The sequence below is a fragment of the Microcaecilia unicolor genome, chromosome 4, assembly GCF_901765095.1.
Source record: "Microcaecilia unicolor chromosome 4, aMicUni1.1, whole genome shotgun sequence".
In the NCBI taxonomy this organism is placed as follows: domain Eukaryota; kingdom Metazoa; phylum Chordata; class Amphibia; order Gymnophiona; family Siphonopidae; genus Microcaecilia; species Microcaecilia unicolor.
The window spans coordinates 351,298,875-351,318,018 of NC_044034.1; the positions used below are offsets into that span (position 1 = coordinate 351,298,875).

The 19,144-nt window shown below is 46.1% G+C and overlaps 1 protein-coding gene across 3 annotated transcripts in view; it reads right to left on the reverse strand.

Annotated features, from left to right (window-relative positions):
• The window catches only part of KDM6A (lysine demethylase 6A), a 606,821-nt gene that overhangs the window by 224,544 nt on the left and 363,133 nt on the right, over positions 1-19,144 (reverse strand). The window lies entirely within an intron of this gene.

Below are 19,144 nucleotides of genomic sequence, written 5' to 3' on the forward strand. Positions count from 1 at the left end.
TATTTTGAGGTGGGTTTTATCTGATGTGTACAGTTTATTTATATTTAAAAATTTTTATTGTATTTCTATGTATCGAGTCATTTGCTTTTTACTCTCCACTGGACTCATTTGGGACCTGGCAAGAACATCAAGGTTAAGCAATTACAGTACAACGAATGATACATACCTGTATCAGGTGTTCTCCGAGGACAGCAGGCTGATTGTTCTCACGACTGGGGGGGGGGGGGGGGGGGGGGGGGGGGAATGACGTCCACGGCAGCCCCTCAAACTGGAAGAAAATCTCGTGGAAGGTCCCGCACACGGGGCACGCCCACCGCGCATGCGCAGCCATCTTCCCGCCCGTGCGCGCTGCTCCCGCTCAGTTAAATGACAAGCAAAGAAATGAGGAAAAAACGCAACTCCAAAGGGGAGGAGGGAGGGTAGGTGAGAACAATCAGCCTGCTGTCCTCGGAGAACACCTGCTACAGGTATGTATCATTCGCTTTCTCCGAGGACAAGAAGGCTGCTTGTTCTCACGACTGGGGTATCCCTAGCTCCCAGGCTCACTCAAAACAACAACCAGGGTCAATTGGGCCTCGCAACGGCGAGGACATAACAGAAATTGACCTACGAAGAACAACTAACAGAATGCAGCCTGAACAGAATAAAAACCGGGCCCAGGAGGGTGGAGTTGGATTCAAACCCCAAACAGATTATGCAGCACCGACTGCCCAAACCAACTGTCGCGTCGGGTATCCTGCTGGAGGCAGTAATGTGATGTGAATGTGTGGACAGATGACCACGTCGCAGCCTTGCAAATCTCTTCAATAGTGGCTGACTTCAAGTGGGCCACTGACGCTGCCATGGCTCGAACACTATGAACCGTGACATGACCCTCAAGAGTCAGCCCAGCCTGGGCGTAAGTGAAGGAAATGGTGCATTTCCCGACAACGACCCCCTTCCGACAAACAATTGGGCGGACTGTCTGTGGGGCTGTGTCCGCTCCAGGTAGAAAGCCAATGCTCTCTTGCAGTCCAATGTGTGCAACTGACGTTCAGCAGGGCGGGTATGAGGACGGGGAAAGAATGTTGGCAAGACAATTGACTGGTTAAGATGGAACTCCGACACCACCTTTGGCAGGAACTTAGGGTGAGTGCGGAGGACTACTCTGTTATGATGAAATTTGGTATAAGGAGCATGCGCTACCAGGGCTTGAAGCTCACTGAATCTACGAGCTGAAGTGACTGCCACCAAGAAAATGACCTTCCAGGTCAAGTACTTCAGATGGCAGGAGTTCAGAGGCTCAAAAGGAGGTTTCATCAGCTGGGTGAGGACGACGTTGAGATCCCATGACATTGCAGGAAGACTTGACAGGGGGCTTTGACAGAAGCAAACCTTTCAAGAATCGAACAACTAAAGGCTCTCCAGAGATGGCTTTTCCCTCTACTCGAAGATGGTAAGCACTAATTGCACTAAGGTGATTCCTTACTGAGTTGGTCTTGAGACCCGACTCTGACAAGTGTAGAAGGTATTCAAGCAGGGTCTGCGCAGGACAAGAACGAGGTTCTAGGGCCTTGCTCTCACACCAAACGACAAACCTCCTCCACTTAAAAAAGTAACTCTTCTTAGTGGAATCCTTCCTAGAGGCAAGCAAGACACGGGAGACCCCCTCAGACAGACCCAACGAAGCAAAATCTAAGCCCTCAACATCCAGGCTGTGAGACTGAAGGGTGGGGTGCAGAAGCGCTCTGTCGTTCTGCGAAATGAGGGTTGGAAAACACTCCAATCTCCACGGTTCTTCCGAGGACAACTCCAGAAGAAGAGGGAACCAGATCTGACGGGGCCAAAAGGGCGCGATCAGAATCATGGTGCCGCGGTCTTGCTGGAGCTTCAGTAAGGTCTTCTCCACCAAAGGTATGGGAGGATATGCATACAGGAGGCCCTTGTGCCTTAAGTCTGGAACAGAACTGAGGCAGCTTGTGATTGGTCTGGGAGGCGAAAAGGTCCACCGAGGGAGTGCCCCACTCTCGAAAGAGCTTGCGTACCACTCTGGAATGGAGCGACCACTTGTGCGGTTGCATGAGTCTGCTCAATCTGTCGGCCAGACTGTTGTTTACGCCTGTCAGGTACGTGGCTTGGAGAAGCATGCCGTGCTGCCCAGCGCCACATCCCGACAGCCTCCTGATACAGGGGGCGAGATCCGGTGCCCCCCTGCTTGTTGATGTTGTACATTGCAACCTGATTGTCTGTCCGAATTTGGATAATTTGGAAGGACAGCCGATCTTTGAAAGCCTTCAGCGCGTTCCAGACCGCTCGGAGCTCCAGGAGATTGATCTGAAGACCTGCTTCCTGGAGGAACCACATCGACATGAGCTCCCCACCCCAGGAGAGATGCATCCGTCGTCAGCACTTTTTGCGGCTGAGGAATTTGGAACGAGCGTCCCAAGGTCAAATTGGTCCGAATCGTCCACTAGCGCAGCGAATTGCGACAACTGGTGGGCAGGCAGATAGCATCTTCTAGGTTCTCCGTGGCTTGGCACCACTGGGAAGCTAGGGTCCATTGAACCGGCTTCATATGAAGACGAGCCATGGGAGTCACATGGACTGTAGAGGCCATATGGCCCAGGAGTCTCAATATCTGCTGAGCTGTGATCTGCTGGGACGTCCTGGCCTGGGAGGTGAGGGACAGAAGGTTCTGAGCCCTCACCTCGGGAAGGTAGGCATGAGCCGTCTGTGAATTCAACAGAGCTCCCATGAATTCGAGAGATTGGACTGGTTGGAGATGGGACTTCGGGTAATTTATTACAAACCCCAGCAGCTCCAGTAGTTGAATAGTGCACTGCATGGACCGAAGCGCTCCCACCTCTGAGGTGCTCTTCACCAGCCAACTGTCGAGATATGGGAACACGTGCACCCCCAGCATGTGAAGGTACGCTGCAACCACCACGAGACACTTCGTGAATACCCGTGGTGCAGAGGCGAGCCCAAAGGGCAGCACACAATACTGGAAGTGACGTGTCCCCAGATGGAATCGTAGATACTGTCTGTGAGCTGGCAGTATCGGGATGTGAGTGTAAGCATCCTTTAAATCCAGGGAACATAGCCAATCGTCTTTCTGAATCATGGGGAGAAGGGTGCCCAAGGAAAGCATCCTGAACTTTTCTCGCACCAGATATTTGTTCAGGCCTCTCAGGTCTAGGATGGGGCGCATCCCCCCTGTTTTCTTTTCCACAAGGAAGTACCTGGAATAGAATCCCTGTCCTTCCTGCCCGGGTGGCACGGGCTCGACCGCATTGGCGCTGAGAAGGGCGGAGAGTTCCTCTGCAAGTACCTGCCTGTGGTGGGAGCTGAAGGATTGAGCTCCCGGTGGGCAATTTGGTGGGGTGGAGATCAAATTCAGGGTGTATCCGCACCGCACTATTTGGAGAACCCACTGGTTGGAGGTTATGAGAGGCCACCTTTGGTGAAAAACAGTCAACCTCCCCCCGACCGGCAGGTCGTCCAGCACGGCTACTTTGATGGCGGCTATGTTCCCATGGATCCAGTCAAAAGCCCGTCTCTTGCTTTTGCTGTGGAGCTGCAGGGGGCTGCTTAGGCGCATGCTGTTGACGGGAACGAGCGCGCTGGGACTGTCCCTGTGCCTGAGGAGGCCTTCGGGCCGGCTGGTTGTACCTACGCTTGCTGTAAGCGTAGAGTGCAGCCTGCCGGGCCCGGGAAAAACATCCACCTGTGGAGGTGGATGCTGGAGGCGCCCGGTGGGAGAGCTTGTCGAGAGCGGTTTCCCGCTGGTGCAGTTGGTCCACCAACTGCTCGACGACCTCGCCGAAAATGTTATCCCCCCCGGCAAGGGACATCCACTAGCCGTTGTTGGGTCCGGCTATCCAGGTCAGAGGCACGCAGCCATGAAAGTCTGCGCATCACTATAACCTGGGCCGCGGCTCTGGATGCTACATCACAGGTGTCAAAAACCCCTGGACAGGAATTTTCTGCATGCCTTCAGCTGCCTGACCACCTCCTGAAAAGGCCTGGACTGCTCCAGCGGGAGCTTGTCAACCAGGTCTGCCAATTGCCGCACATTGTTCCGCATGTGGATGCTCATGTAGAGCTTGTATGACTGGATTCTAGTCACGAGCATGGAAGAATGGTAGGCCTTCCTCCCAAACGAGTCCAGAGTGCGAGACTCCCGCTCTGGGGGCACCGAGGCGGTATCCCTCGAACTCCTTGCCCTTTTGAGAGCAGAGTCCACGACCGCTGAGTCATGTGGCAGCTGAGGCCGCATCAACTCCGGGTCTGTGTGAACTCTGTGTTGGGACTCCGCTTTCTTAGGGATGGTGGGATTAGATAAGGGCTTCAACCAGTTCCGAAGCACTGTCTCCTTGAGGACATTGTGCAACGGTACCATGGAAGACTCTCTAGGTGGTGATGGATAGTCGAGAACTTCGAGCATCTCAGCCCTCGGCTCATCCACGGTAACCACTGGGAAGGGAATGCTAATAGACAAGTCCCGGACAAAAGAGGCAAAGGAGAGGCTCTCTGGAGGCGAAAGCTTCCTCTCTGGTGAAGGCGTGGGGTCGGAGGGAAGACCCGCAGACTCCTCAGAGGAGAAATATCTGGGATCCTCCTCCCCTCCCCATGAGGCCTCCTCCTCGGTGTCGGACATGAGCTCAACCCGAGGAACCACGTCCTTGATGATGGCACCGAGAGGTGGACTCCCGCGCCGGCGGGGACGAAGCTCCCTCCATCGACGTTAATTCCACCTGAGTGGCGGTCAAGACCGGTGCTGCAAGTGGTACCGGTGTCGACGACCGCATCATGGGGCCAGAGCCAGCCGGCACTTCCATCAACGGCACCGCGGGCGCAATCAGCCCCTCCAGGATACCTGGGAGGATGGCTCAGAGGCACTCGTCTAGGCCCGCTGTCGGGAAAGGCTGGGGGGCCGGTGCGGGCGTCAATGCTCGAAGCTGCTCGGGTCCAGGAGACAGTACCGGGGTACCCAACGACCTGTGCAGACACCTCTTCAATAGAGGGGGAGCGCTCCCCTCGGCGTGGGTGCTTCCTAGGGATCGAATCGTCTCTCAACGTCCCTGAGCTGCCCCGTGCCATGCGCCGTGGGCGACCGATGACGGTGCTTCGTCGCAACTTTCTTTCTATGCCCGTCATAGGTGCTCCGCGGCATGGATGAGGAGGAGGTGGAGTTTCCGCGTCCTCTGGGGGTTGGATCCAACAGGGTTCGGTCCCGATGGCCCTGGGCAGCGGGAGCAGCCGAGGCGGACTGCCCACTCGGTCGCTCAACGCCGCAGTCGCTGGCAGGTCGTCGGGCCAAGGGAACCTGTACTCCTGGGGTCGGTTCCATAGTCGGCATTGAAGACGTCGACATCGGTACTGATACCGAAGTCCCGGCCATCGACCTCGATGCCGCCAACGTTGACGGGCCGGTGCAAATTCCAAAAAGACGGTCCCCGAAGAACTTGCCTCGTCACCTGCGTCCGCTTTTTCAAGCCGAGACACAAGGTGCAAGCCTTGGAATTATGCTCCGGACCGAGGCATTGGAGACACCAAGCGTGAGGATCGGTCTGCGAGATCTGCCGGCCGCACTGACCACACTTCTTGAATCCGCTCGGGACCTTCGAGGACATCGACGGAAAAATCGCGTCGGCGAAGTCAAAACCGTCGATGGTGGCGGTAAAAAGTAACACCACGAAAATAAAGAAAGGCTGCGACGAAGCGAAACAAAGAAAAAAACTCGAAAGGGAATTTTTTTTTTAATGAAAAAAAAAAGGGGCGCGCGAATGCACGTAGAATCAAAAGAAATCGCGGATTAGGCCGCGAAACGGTTTTCCGGGGCTGACACGGAGAGTGATGAAAACGCGTTTCCAGCGCGGAAATCGAAAAAACTGAGCGGGAGCGCATGGGCGGGAAGACGGTCGCGCATGTGCGGTGGGTGTGTCCTGTGTTTGGGACCTCCCGCAAGATTTTCTTCCGGTTTGAGGGGCTGCCGTGGACGTCAACCCCCCCCCCCCCCCCCCCCCAGTCGTGAGAACAAGCAGCCTGCTTGTCCTCGGAGAAAGTCTTGATCATCAGACCGTCATTAATCTGACCATCCGGCATATCTCAGACACCACCCCCCCCATATGACATCATTGTGTTGCCTTTAAGAAGCACATTTCACATGGTGCAAAGGAAGCCATCTTTGAGCTGAGACTGTGCTTCTCTGCAAGGGAACCATGCATTGCTGTTGATACTCCTTCATGCACCCCTCATCCGAGTTAAGACACACATTGCTTCTCTCCCTGTTTGTGTTTTGAGTCTATGCTTCTATGCATGAAATTTTGGATCTGGGGACCCGCTTCTGCAATGAGGGAACCTTTTTTTTTTTTTAATTTGAGATAATGCTTTCATACATTTTTTTTTGAGACCATGGTTCTAGGCAAAAGAACCATAATTTTTGGACCTGGAACCCCACTTTTGCAGCAAGGGAACAGTTGAAGAAGTTTTAAACGGAGACCTTACTTTTATAGCATTACAGTATGGCAGTAATTTTTGGATCTGGGTCCCCACTTGTGCAGCAAGGGAACCGTTGAAAATGTTTTGAGCCAAGATCTTGCTTATACAGCATGGCAGCAATTTTTGGCCAGTTGAAAGACTCATTAAGATCCCCTAACGAGTCTGTCACACATGACCCTTATTCTACCACAATATCACATGTATTTATTCATACCGGAATTGGCGAACGCCAATACGGTACTATGTAAGCCACATTGAGCCTGCAAATAGGTGGGAAAATGTGGGATACAAATGTAACAAATAAATAAATAAATAAGGTGTTTTGTCTATACAGCAGAAACTTTTGCAGAAAGGAAGCGCTAAAGAAAGTGAACATTAAAGATGTTTTGAACAGAGACCTTGCTTTCCTACCAGGGAGTCATTTTTGATTGTTGTTTTCAGTATTATCCGACTTTTTATTTATCTGACAACGGGCCAGTCCCATTTATATTGGATAATTGAGACTGTACTGTGTCTGTAATACAGTGGTATAAAAAAGCCACTATAAAATTGCTACTGTTTTTTCTATTGTAAATAAAGAATTCTGTCATTTAGTATGCAACAAATATATTTATTTATTTTATTTATAACATTTGTATCCCACATTTTCCCACCTATTTGCAGGCTCAATGTGGCTTACATAATTCCGTTAGTGGTGATTACCAGTTCCGGATAGGAGAAATGCATAGTTGAGGTAGAGGGACAGATAGATAGAGGTGACAGGTTAAACTTCATTCATGACAAAAATAGCTTGAACAATTGGGATCATTAAACTTGAAATCAAGATAATTAGCAAAAACAGTTGAGATATAGAGAAGACATGTTGTATAGTTGTGTTTTGTTAATTTGCATTTAGGATGAGTTGTTATTGTATGCTTTCTTAAATAAATAAGTTTTCAATAGTTTACGGAAGGTCACTATGGATTTTGGTAATTCATTCCAAATTTGTGTGTATATGTAGGAAAAGCTGGATGCATATGTTAATTTATATTTCAGTCCCATACAGTTTGGGTAGTGGAGATTCAAGAATGTACGTGATGAGCTGTTAAGAGTTCATGGTTGGTAGGTCAATAAGGTCTGACATATATCCTGGAGCCTCGCCGTATATGATCTTATGAACCAGGGTGCAAACCTTAAAAGCAATACGTTCTTTTAAAGGGAGCCAGTGTAGTTTTTCTCATAAGGGACTGGCACTTTCATATTTCATTTTGTCAAATATGAGTCTGGCTACCGTGTTCTCAGCAGTTTGAAGGCTGAACTGATCCTGCTTTACAGCGTATAAATGGAGCACCCCCCCCCCCCCCCCAAAGAGCAGGATTTCAGCCTTTTAAGCCATATACACTGGACCTTTTCTTGCAAGAAGTTTGACCTCTATTCTGCAAAATACAGAAATATGCATTAAACAAGCATAGAGGACCCACATATATTCAAATATAAACCAAAATAGCATTTTTCCCTTAAAAAAAGGGGTGGGGAAAATGATAAACTGAGGGTTTATATTCGAGCACTCCTCTCTCTTCTTTCTTTCTTTCCCTCCCTCCCCTGTGGCATCAAGCATTCCTCCCATTTCCTCCCTTCCCCTGAGGTATCCTCCCATCACCGCTTCCATCCCCACCCCACAACCAGAAACTCCTACTTCCAACCCTTCCTCTCATAGGCTTTACAGCCCTAATGATCCAGTGGTGAGATGGGGCAGGGGCAATCCCCCCATGCTCCTGCCCATTCGGCCTCCATAGTGAAAAAGATTGCCATGAGATTGCTACTGAAGGTCGAAGCAGCCATTTTGGGATTGGAGCCAGCACAGGCAGCACTTGCTGGAAGGTAGAGGCCTATAGTGAGTTCAGGAGGAGGAGGAGGCTTTGTCTATACGGCGGGGCATATAAGGCTATATATATATATATACTAGACTTTGAGCCCGTAAAAACGGGCTATTATAGGAAGGGGGGGTTGAAAGGCCCGCCCCCACTGCCGAGTTCGCCGCTGCCCCTCCCCCTCCGAGTTCGCGCCCCCCCCCCCCCCCCCCACCGACTGCGGGGGCGGGACAGAGGCAGAGAAGAAGAAGGAAGGTCGATGTCGGCAGCTCAGCAGAGCTCAGTGCTGCGTTCCCGGACCCTCGCTGTTTCAATAGTGGAGCGAGGGCCCGACCGGGTAGAAGGTGGGTGGCGGCGGCGACTCGGGTGGGGGGAGCGTTAGACGGCGGTGTCCCTCCCTCAGCAATGCGCAGTACAGACCCTCTGTGTCCCGCCCCCCGTCATCACGTATTGACGTGGGGGCGGGGCAGAGGTCTCTACTGCGCATTTGCGAGTGAGTACGGTCACTCGCCGTTTATATGTTTGATATATATATATACTGACACCCATTTGTACCTATCATATTTGGTTATTTTGTATAAGCCCACTAGTTTGTTCTGCTATTTGGGCACTGTCTTACACTTCCCTCCTCCATCCATGCCCAAGTTTGAGTCCAGCAGGGACAGTGATTTATTTATGCTTTGGCATATTCTTCCTGAAAAGTTCTGTGCTGACCCTCTTCATAAAAGATTGAGCTGCAAGCCCATTTGTATATTTTAACTTATGGCCCCCACTGTAGTTGACGACATATCAATGGTTTCATAGCTGCTGCTTTAGGAATTTTGCTGTGATTGCATGTATCATGTGTAAGTACTGAAATCAGATTCCATGATTGTTTTGAAATATATATATGCTCTACTTACTGATTTTAAGAACAGTGTCCATTCTGACATCAGATCGCTTATGTTTTTATATATATACACCATTTTGATATACATTCCTCTGGGATGTTCACTCTGTTCCAATCTTCATGACATCCACATAAAGACAATTTTCCTTGTAACTTTTTCGCAATATCACTAACAAATATACTTAAAAGAATCAGACCCCAGGACAGATCCCTGAGGCATTTCACTACTCACTTTTTTTAAGCAAATTTCATTTACAACCATCTTCTGCCGCCTATCAAGCAGCCAATTTGTGATCCAGCTGACCACCTCAGGTCCTATCCTCAAGCCACTCAGTTTATGAGTCTTATAGGAGTAACAGTATCACGAGCTTTACAGCAATCTAGGTAGACTACCATCCAGTGCATGACCTTGATCCAGTTATTTTGTCATTCAAAATAATCAGATTAATTTTATACGATTAGCCTTTGGTGAAGCCACTTTGCCATGGATCTTGTAACTCATTGGGCTACAGAATATTCAATAACCTTTTCTTAAGTAGAATCTCCACTACCTTTTTCACCAAAGGCTCACCTGACTGCAGTTTCCTACCTCTACTGTTTCCACTTTTGTGAAAAAGGATCATATCAGCCTTTCTCCATTCCCGTGGCATTTTACCAGTCTTCAAAGATCTATTCAACACAACCTTTAGAAGGCCCACCAAACACATCTTTTAGAAGGCCCACCAAAACCTCTCTAAGTGTCCTTGGTATCCTGGAATATATTCTCATCCAGTCTTATGGCTTTGTCCACATTCAGTTTTGCAAGCTGTAACACCATCCCCAGATGTATCTCTGCCAATCATCTGCAGCCCTATGCCAAATTTTTCTTCTGTGAATACTGAACAGAAATAACTGTTGAGCAGTTTATCTTTTCCTTCATATCTATCTACACATTAACTCCCAGTATCTGAGTCTTATAATTCCACCTTTGATCTTCCTCTTTTTGTCAATATACTTGAAACATATTTCTGTCACCTCACATTATATGTTTTGCCATTCTTTCTTCTGAAATCCTAATTTCTTTCTTCCATCTCTCTGAGCTCTATGCAATATTCATTTTTGTGTTCTTTTAGTGATCTTCTGAATTTTGTAAACAATATCTTTTTTCCTTTATTTTTGCAGTCACCTCTTTGGAGAACCTTATAGGTTTCCTTTTCCTCGCGTTTTTACTTCCTTTCCTTACATGAAGATCTATTGTCCTTCCTATAGATCTTTCTATTTAGTCCACTGTCCTTCCACTTCCTTTATCTCCTCCCTGCAAGTACTTCTCCATTTTACTGAAGTCTGCCTGTTTGAAAATCCAGAACTATGAGTTTGGTGTGACCAAACTGCACTTAGTACTTATATTGAACCATACTGTGTAGGGACAACTGCCACCCAGGTGGGCACTCACTGGGACATTAGAGAGACACTCTCCAATTGTGAGTATTAAATCCAGCATCAGCACTTCACCCTCACCAACTGTCTAAACAAAGACCTTGTAGGGCATCCACTATTGTTCTACTTCTTTCCAAATTTGCAGATGGAATATTCCAATCTACATCAGCAAGATTAAAGTCACCCAGTATCAATACCTCCCCTTTAATCTCTACCTCTGTAATATCATCAAGTCTCTATCCGGCTCTTCCATTTCAATAGGAGGTCTATAGAGTACACTAGTAAGTAGATGACAGTTCCATCTCCTCTTGCCAACACTATTCACACAGCTTTCTCTTTTCCCCATACCTTTGGTATTTCAACTGCATTAATGTTTCATATATAAGGAACTATCCAATCTCCTTTATTTGCTCTCTCTCTCCTGAATGGGCTATAGCCAGGTATGGCAGTATCATATTCATGATACCCATTGAATTATGTCTCTGTAAACAGCTACTGTGTCCAAGTCCATGTCCACCATTAGGGATTCCAGATCAGGAATTTTATTGGCTAGACAAGTTATCTGTGCTTATAGCCTTTCGTCAATATTTAGATGGTTTTGCTTGCATTTTGTTAATTTTTTAAAAATCTTGGTCACCTCATCCCCCCCCCCTTTGTTGAGAACGTCTCGTTATTTTTGCCACCAGTGATGATTTTCTGATATTTTGTTCCATCTCCTATCCCCCTCCTCTATTTTAAATGCCTGTCCACATACTGATCAAACGTTTTAGTTAGGATCCTTTTGTTCTTCCATCTATCGCCCTAGCCACCAGTATACTAAAACCATATTATTTTCACCAGGTTTGGAGCAAAGTGTGAAAAGATATTGAATTTTTCTTATAGCTTTGACTGCCTGTACCTTTCAATAGCTTTATCCCAGATTTTTCTCAACTTTATTTAAAATTTCAAAATAGTCTGCAAAATAACCTTGCAAGAATGCAATACAAGTTATCATTTGTAAATCACAAAGCATTAAAACTACAAAAAAGAAAAAGGAAAAAAGAAAAGCTCAGGCTCTTGACATCAGATAAACCACAAAACTGTTTGGGGAGGGAAAGAAAGCAAATGACAAAAAGTAAACCTAGCATTTAAATTAAACTAGCATAATATCATATATTTTAATTTGCATATCATCTAAGATAAACCTTCACCCCAAACCTTCATCCTAAGTACCTCCAACAAGCTTTTCAGCATCCAACATAATTGTTCAAAATTAAAAATATATATTTTAATGTCACAATAAGTACACACAAGGATAACAGGCAAAAAGCACCAAAACACACAAGCCTCTCAGTGCACTGCAAAAAAAAAAAACAAAAAACAAAAAAACAGCTTTCATGTTTTCCATGTGCCTACTGCCAATTCTATAAACATTTGTACTCTTTGCACTAACTGCAGCAATACAGTTCCTGAAGTAAAGATACAAAACACGCCTCAACTATTGTTGTATTATCTGTGCTCTGTCAAAATTTTTTCCAGTTGTGAAGGATCAAGGAAAACATACTGATGCTCCTGAAATGCAGGACTAGGCATTTATAGAGCAATTTTTAAAACAGTAGTTCCCTTAGCTAGTACACGTCTGAAAGACTTTCAGTGAAAGCTGGTTAGCACAAGATACATCTAGAAAAATCTATGTAGTGTTCAACTTAAGACTTCAAAGCTACAATCTTATCAACCTCATTGGAAAATACAACCAAAAAGGTGGCTCTGGCAGTTATATCTGTTAAATCCTCAAAGGTGGCAGATAAATGTGCACTTGAGCAAGCAGCCAGTAAAGCCAAGTCAAACTCATGTTCTGGAACTATTACTTGTTTAATACGCAAATAATAAATATGCAAAGAAGTGCGTTCAAAATTAGGCATTTCCAATATCTCCATACAGTATATACAGACCAATATTTCTGCCAACAACAAAAAAAAAAAAAAAAAAAAAAAAAAGAGTCCAGAAAATTTAGGAACCTAAGATTCCGGCTCCTAACCGAGTTTTCCATAGCCTCTATCTTACGATGAAGTAAAAGGCGCTCTCTCATAGAAGAAGCACTAGCCCCTCACAACTATAAAGCCTTTGAATCTATAAGATGTATTTGGCAGATACAGATATCATCGCTTTATCAACCTCCTTAAATTTAGTAACAGAGTCCAAGGTAACCTGACATAACTGAGGTACCACATCTACTATAATTTGCACCTCCAACGTTCTGAAGCTGACTGCAAGGAAGTTGAAGCCTGGTTCGTAATGTCTGAAGCCTTCCGGTGACGTCACCATGTTGCCTGTGAAACCGCGACGCAGCCACCCCCAGACTGCACCTTAGCCTAACAGCACAGCACTTCATCCGCCTTTTCTGCGGTTATTTGCTCTGAAGCTGCGTCTGCACCTCACGACACATCTCACGGCGCGAGGACGCACCGAGCCCAGCGGGCCCGGGCAGAGTCAGTGGTCTCGGGCAACCACAATCCCACTCCCCCACCACCGGAGGAGCAGGGAAGAGTCACCGCCCCGGCTTTTCCCACATGTTCCAGCCAGCTACCCTCTAGCGCACCGGGGAGGAGCCCTGGCCCTATTCCCATCCACCTCGCTCAAGGCCAAAACTAAACAGCCGGCGCCCGGCCCTTTCTCGGACTAGCTTGGGTTGGTGGGTTATTTTTTACCTGGCTGCTCCGCTTCCTGCATCCAGCGGCAAGCGCCTGCCCGGCTACCACAACAGTCCTGAAATAGAGCAAGACCTGCTCTTGCTAAATGGTGGAGACCCCTGCATGACCCGGATGCACTAACCCTCCACGAAAGGCTGTGGAAAATTTATTTTCAAAGCAAAGTGATGGCAATCCAGAGAGAGCATCTGAGAAACTGTGAAGAGGTTTGGGTCACTTTTTGTTGAATATAACCTGAATCAGGGGGATATGATCTGAGATTATTTGTTTCATTGAGATGATGACTGCATGAGGGCCCAAAGGTTGTTGTCAAGTAACTGCTGAGCCGGGGGGAGGGGAAGAGGGAATGATCTTTATTTGATGTTATTCCAATGTTGGAAATTTGCAAAGGTTTTGTATTTAAACATTAATAAAAATAAAGTGTTTCTACTAATCTTTCTGTATTAAGAAAGGAGGGGGGGGGGGGGGGCTGGAACTCAGACGACAGAGAGGGACCTTGAGGTAACAATTTTTAAATTAAAGCTGGCACGCAGGAAGGCGAGGGACTGCCAGAGGACATGTCCTTCTTGCACTTCGAGGGAGGGAGGCGCAGGGGTATCCTGCAACTTGAAGGGGAGGGGGCGTCCTGCAGCTGGAAGGGGAGGGGGCCTCCAACTCGAGGTGGAGGGGGCCTGGAACTCGGAGGAGACAGAGGGAGGGGGGCTGGAACTCGGACAGAGAGGGACAGAGGGAGGTAGGGGGTCATGGAACTCGGACGACAGACAGGGAGAGAGGGAGGTAGGGAGGGAGGTGTAGAACCTTGCTAGCGCCCATTTCATTCCTCTACGAAACAGGACTCTTACTTGTGTTTAAGAAAATCCTCTGTTCCAAGAAACCACTGCCCAAATAATGTCCTGTATTGCAGTAATAACTTCAGTAGTCAGTCCAGAAGGGAAAAAATACAAGGAAGCAGGAGAATTAGAGGACAAAAATTGAGTTGCAAGGTTTAAACTTAAGATTAGCATCAAGAAATACTTTTTCATGGAAAGGGTGGTGGATGCTTGGAATACCCTTCTGGTGGAGGTAGTGGGAATAGAAACAGTGAGAACAGAGATGGTCCAAAGCTCACAAAATCAAACACAACAGGGAAAAAAAAGCAAAAAGGCAGAACAGAAGCAGACATTAAGTCCACCTTCATTAGCTGAGGTGTGGCCTAGTGGTTAGGGTGGTGGACTTTGGTCCTGGGGAACTGAGTTCGATTCCCGGCACAGGCAGCTCCATGTGACTTTGGGCCAGTCACTTAACTCTCCATTGCCCGCCGCATTGAGCCTGCCATGAGTGGGAAAGCGCAGGGTACAGATGTAACAAAAAAAATATGCAGTAATGGTTGGAGTGGAGGAGTTTTTCTGCAGAGCTAAAAGATTTCCTTCTAATGGTGGACTAGAACTGTTGCCCCGTTGCACAAGTTTGTCTATAGCTGTCCCCCCTCCCTCCCCCCCCCCCCCCCCAAAAAAAAAAAAATAGGAAAGGTTGATGTAATCACATCTTTGGACTTAACTTTCCTCTTGCCCATGTCTTCAAAAAAGCAAAATATGAATATCACTCACCAAGCAAGGGGAAAACATCTAAAGGGAGGTGTCCTCATGCAAGGGGCTCCCTGGGGAAGGGCGTGCCCTTCGGCCACATCCTACAGCTGCATGCCATAGTGCTCACCAGATTTTATACCAATAATGGGAACTTCCTTGATGACATCAGATTCCACAGGAATTCTGGTCAATTCCAGGAAGACCAAAATATGTTATAAGTCTCAGGTAAAACCAGCCTGTGGCCTAGAAGTCTACATAAATTCTCACTCCTCCTTAACACAGATGTTTCTAACACAGCAGTCACATCTGATCAACCTCCCATTCTCTCTCAATACTTACTGCCTTACGTTCCTACTCGAGAATTCTGTTCTGCCGCGCAACACCTTCTCAATGTCCCTACACCTCGTGCAGTGCCATTAGCCAGTTTAAGGAAAACCATGTTTTCCCTAGCTGGATTTATGATTTAGAACTCTCTCCCCAATAATCTCCCAACATACAATCTCATTCAGAATTTAAGGCTGCCCTCAAAACTTATTTTTTTTAAACAATTATACGAGTCATTACCATAACACTCCTGTGTTTTGGAGCAGGGATCGGTAGACAACCTGTTGGGAACTCTGCTAACCCTTCTGTTCTTAAAAAAAAAAGGAATATTTACCCTTTCCTTCTCTTTTCCCTCAATTCTCACCTTCTGCTTTCCTATGCACATTGTAGTTCCTTTCCATAACTCTGTTTAACTTTTGTAAACTGCTTAGATGGTGGTCACCCTTTAACTATATATCAAATAATAAAGAAATGTGAAACAATCTGTCGGCAGAGTTCCCACTACACATTCTTCTCTCTGGGAGCTCCTGCACCTTTCACTTAGTAAAAATATAAATTTTATCCACTTGGGGGGGGGGGGGGGGGGGGGGGGTCGGGTCCCACTGGAATCTGCAATATTTCTTTACAAATATCAAAGACTGTATGCCAGTCACTAAATCAGAGAGACTTTTGTGAAGTTTTTGAAATATAGTAACACAGTAAATGATGGCAGATAAAGATCAGAACGGTCAATTTAGTATGCCAAGTAAGGTTGCTAGAGTTGTACCTGCCACTCCAGGCAAGTTACACCCCTCTATGCCCTTGCCATATTATTCTCTACAACAGTTTGAAGTGTAAAAGTCATTTAAATTTTTATTTATTTTTTTGTCACATTTGTACCCCGCGCTTTCCCACTCATGGCAGGCTCAATGCGGCTAAGTTTTGCTTAGATTTCATTCTCATTCTCTATAGGGGTCCTTTGAGTTTATACCAGTCCTGGAAGGAAAAGGTCTCAGCCACAATCATAGAAGATGACGGCAGATAAAGACCTGTATGGTCCATCCAGTCTGCCCGACAAGACAAACCCATTACATAAGGTATGATGCGATATTCCATATGCACGCCTGATCTTGATTTGTCCCTACCATTTTCAGGAAACAGACTGTAGAAGTCTGCTCAACACTGTCCCTGTTCAAAACTTCTGAAGTTGTCGTTGAAGCCCCTGAAAAGCTCCACTCCAACCCATCCAAACGTATTCAGTTAAGATCAGGGTACAAGACAGTAGAAGTCTGCCCAGCAATGGCCTTGTTCTCCAATTTCTGAAATTGAATCAGTCTAGCAAAGATCAGGGCACAGATCACAGAAGACTGCCCAGTACAGGCTTTGCTTCCCAATTACCGGTGATGCCAACTAATCTCTGCTAAGCTTCTTTGGATCCATGCCTTCTAAACAGAGAAATAGCGAGGAGAGAGGAGGCCCTGAAAATAGAGTTCAGAGCACAGACTGAGGAACAGAACCAGAGACATGGAATAAGCTTAGAAAAATAAAATCACCGGACAACAAAGGTAAGAAAACTGATTTTATTTTCAGTTTAGTAACTGAAGTACAATATGTCCGTTTTGAGAACGGACATCTGCAGTCTATATTTTGACCTATACAGATGAAAATGTGAGGGGGACACTTCCTGCAATTAGCCATGCGATCAAAAATCTTAACTGTTCTTGACCGTGCGGTTAAAAATTTTAATTGATGGCCAGCCCAAATATAAGCATGTTAATAACTGTAGTGGATGAAATCTTCTAGTTTGGAGCACAGATAAGTATAACTTCAAGAAACTAAGTAACTTTTTCATTCTGCTCAATTGAAGCAATTTTGACTGTCAGAATTTGGAAGGTTTTTTCAGCCTATTAAGTAATTGCCCTTGAAGTCAATAAGTATATCATATATTGACTAGGACTCTGAGGCTTTTTCTTTCCAGGCATAGGTATTAAACAATTAAAAAAAATGTGTTTTTTGTATTGATATTTGAAATTTTGCCTTATAATCCTCTGTTTATCCCACACCTTTTTGAATTTTGTGAAGAAATTTTTTTACTCCAAGTGGCATTAACACCTCTTCTGCTGATTATGCCTATTTGTTTGCAGCCTAGTATTGAACTGGCATTGGTCATTGTCCTGCCACACAGTTTCACCACCCTGAGATCCTTGGAAAGTATCAGACCAAGGCCCCTCTCGGTCTGTGCAAATCAACCTCTGTCTAAATCAACCTCTTGCTGTCCATTTATTAGATATAGCTCTCCTTTGGATTTCTGAACTCCAAAAGCATCACTCTGCACTTCTTTGCATTCAATGTTAACTACCAAACATTAGACCATTCTTCTAATATTAATAGATCACTTCTCATATTGCCTACTCCTTACAGGGTGTCCGCTTTTTTGCAGAGATTCATTTCATCTACAAAGGCAAATTTTTATTTTTATTTTTTTGGAGAAAAAAAAAAGAAGAAGTAAAAATTCACTCACAAAGATACTGATCAGAATCAGCCCCAGTACCAATCCCTGAGGAAATCCACTAATCACCATTCTTTACTCCAAGTGAACTCCATTTACCGTCACCATTCTGATTTCTTCTAATCCAGTTCACCACTTAGGCCCTAATCAACCAGTCTAGTTTATTCATGAGCCTATCTTCCTGAAATTTCTCTGGGATAGATTCTCGTTTCTGTGCCAGAATTCCCAGTTTGAACAAGAGAATTAATTTCATAAGAACAGTTAGACATTGGCATCTAACATTGCCAATGCTCCACAGATTGATTTCAAAGTATCGTAATGTTTAATTTAGAGACAACATCTTTGACTATTACATAGCAAGGAGTCCCCATCAATGAAATTAAGGCTGCTTGAGATGAACCTGCATGGAAGCCTCCAACTGCACTGCCCACTACCACCAAAGTCCCTGAATCAGCCATGCATATTTCTGGTACATTCATCTGACTAGATGCTCTGGAGACAAAACTTCAGTGGCCATGTCAATACTGTTTGTCAGTTTAGACGGTTGTTATGCCTCCAAGAAAGCAGCAAAAAAGCATGGTCTTAGGGACTAAGCAATGGCTCCTCTCCCAGCAGTACAGATTCTCTTCCAGTGGCAGCCCCAAAAGGGAGTTCCATCCTCTGCTGCTCAAAAGTATGGCTGAGAAATCCGTTAAACTTATATAGCATTGGAGCACGTACAAACCCTTCCCAAGGACAGAATTTCATCCTCCATTTCATAGAACTCATCATATACATGGAAGACAAGTGAGGTAAGTGGTGATTTTTTTTTTAATTGTAAACTGCTCAGGTGTTTATGATGGATGGTATATCAAGTGAAACAAAACAAAAATCCTTCTAATCTGTCTGCATGCCTACATGTTTGGATCTGAGCAGTTTTTGAACTGGAAAGAAAAGGGCAGGGAAGGTTTGAATACAGCAGTACCCAAACACTGTTATTATGTAAAAAATAAAATTAAGTGTGAACATACATAGAAACAGAGAAAATGAGGGCACATAATAAACATATGCACATAAAGAACAAAGGGCCTACAAAGTCTACCCATCTATACCATCTACTATCCCTTCCTTACAGATCCTATGTACTTGAGCCAAGCTTTCTTGAATTCAGATACAGCCTGTTTCACCACCTCCACCAGGAGGCCATTCCATGAACTCACCATACTTAATGAAAGCGAATGCTACATACCTGTAGAAGGTATTCTCCGAGGACAGCAGGCTGATTGTTCTCACTGATGGGTGACGTCCACGGCAGCCCCTCCAATCGGAAACTTCACTAGCAAAGTCCTTTGCTAGCCCTCGCGCGCCCGCGCGCACCGCGCATGCGCGGCCGTCTTCCCGCCCGAAACCGGCTCGAGCCGGCCAGTCCAGTATGTAGCAAGACAATACACTTTAAGGGAAGA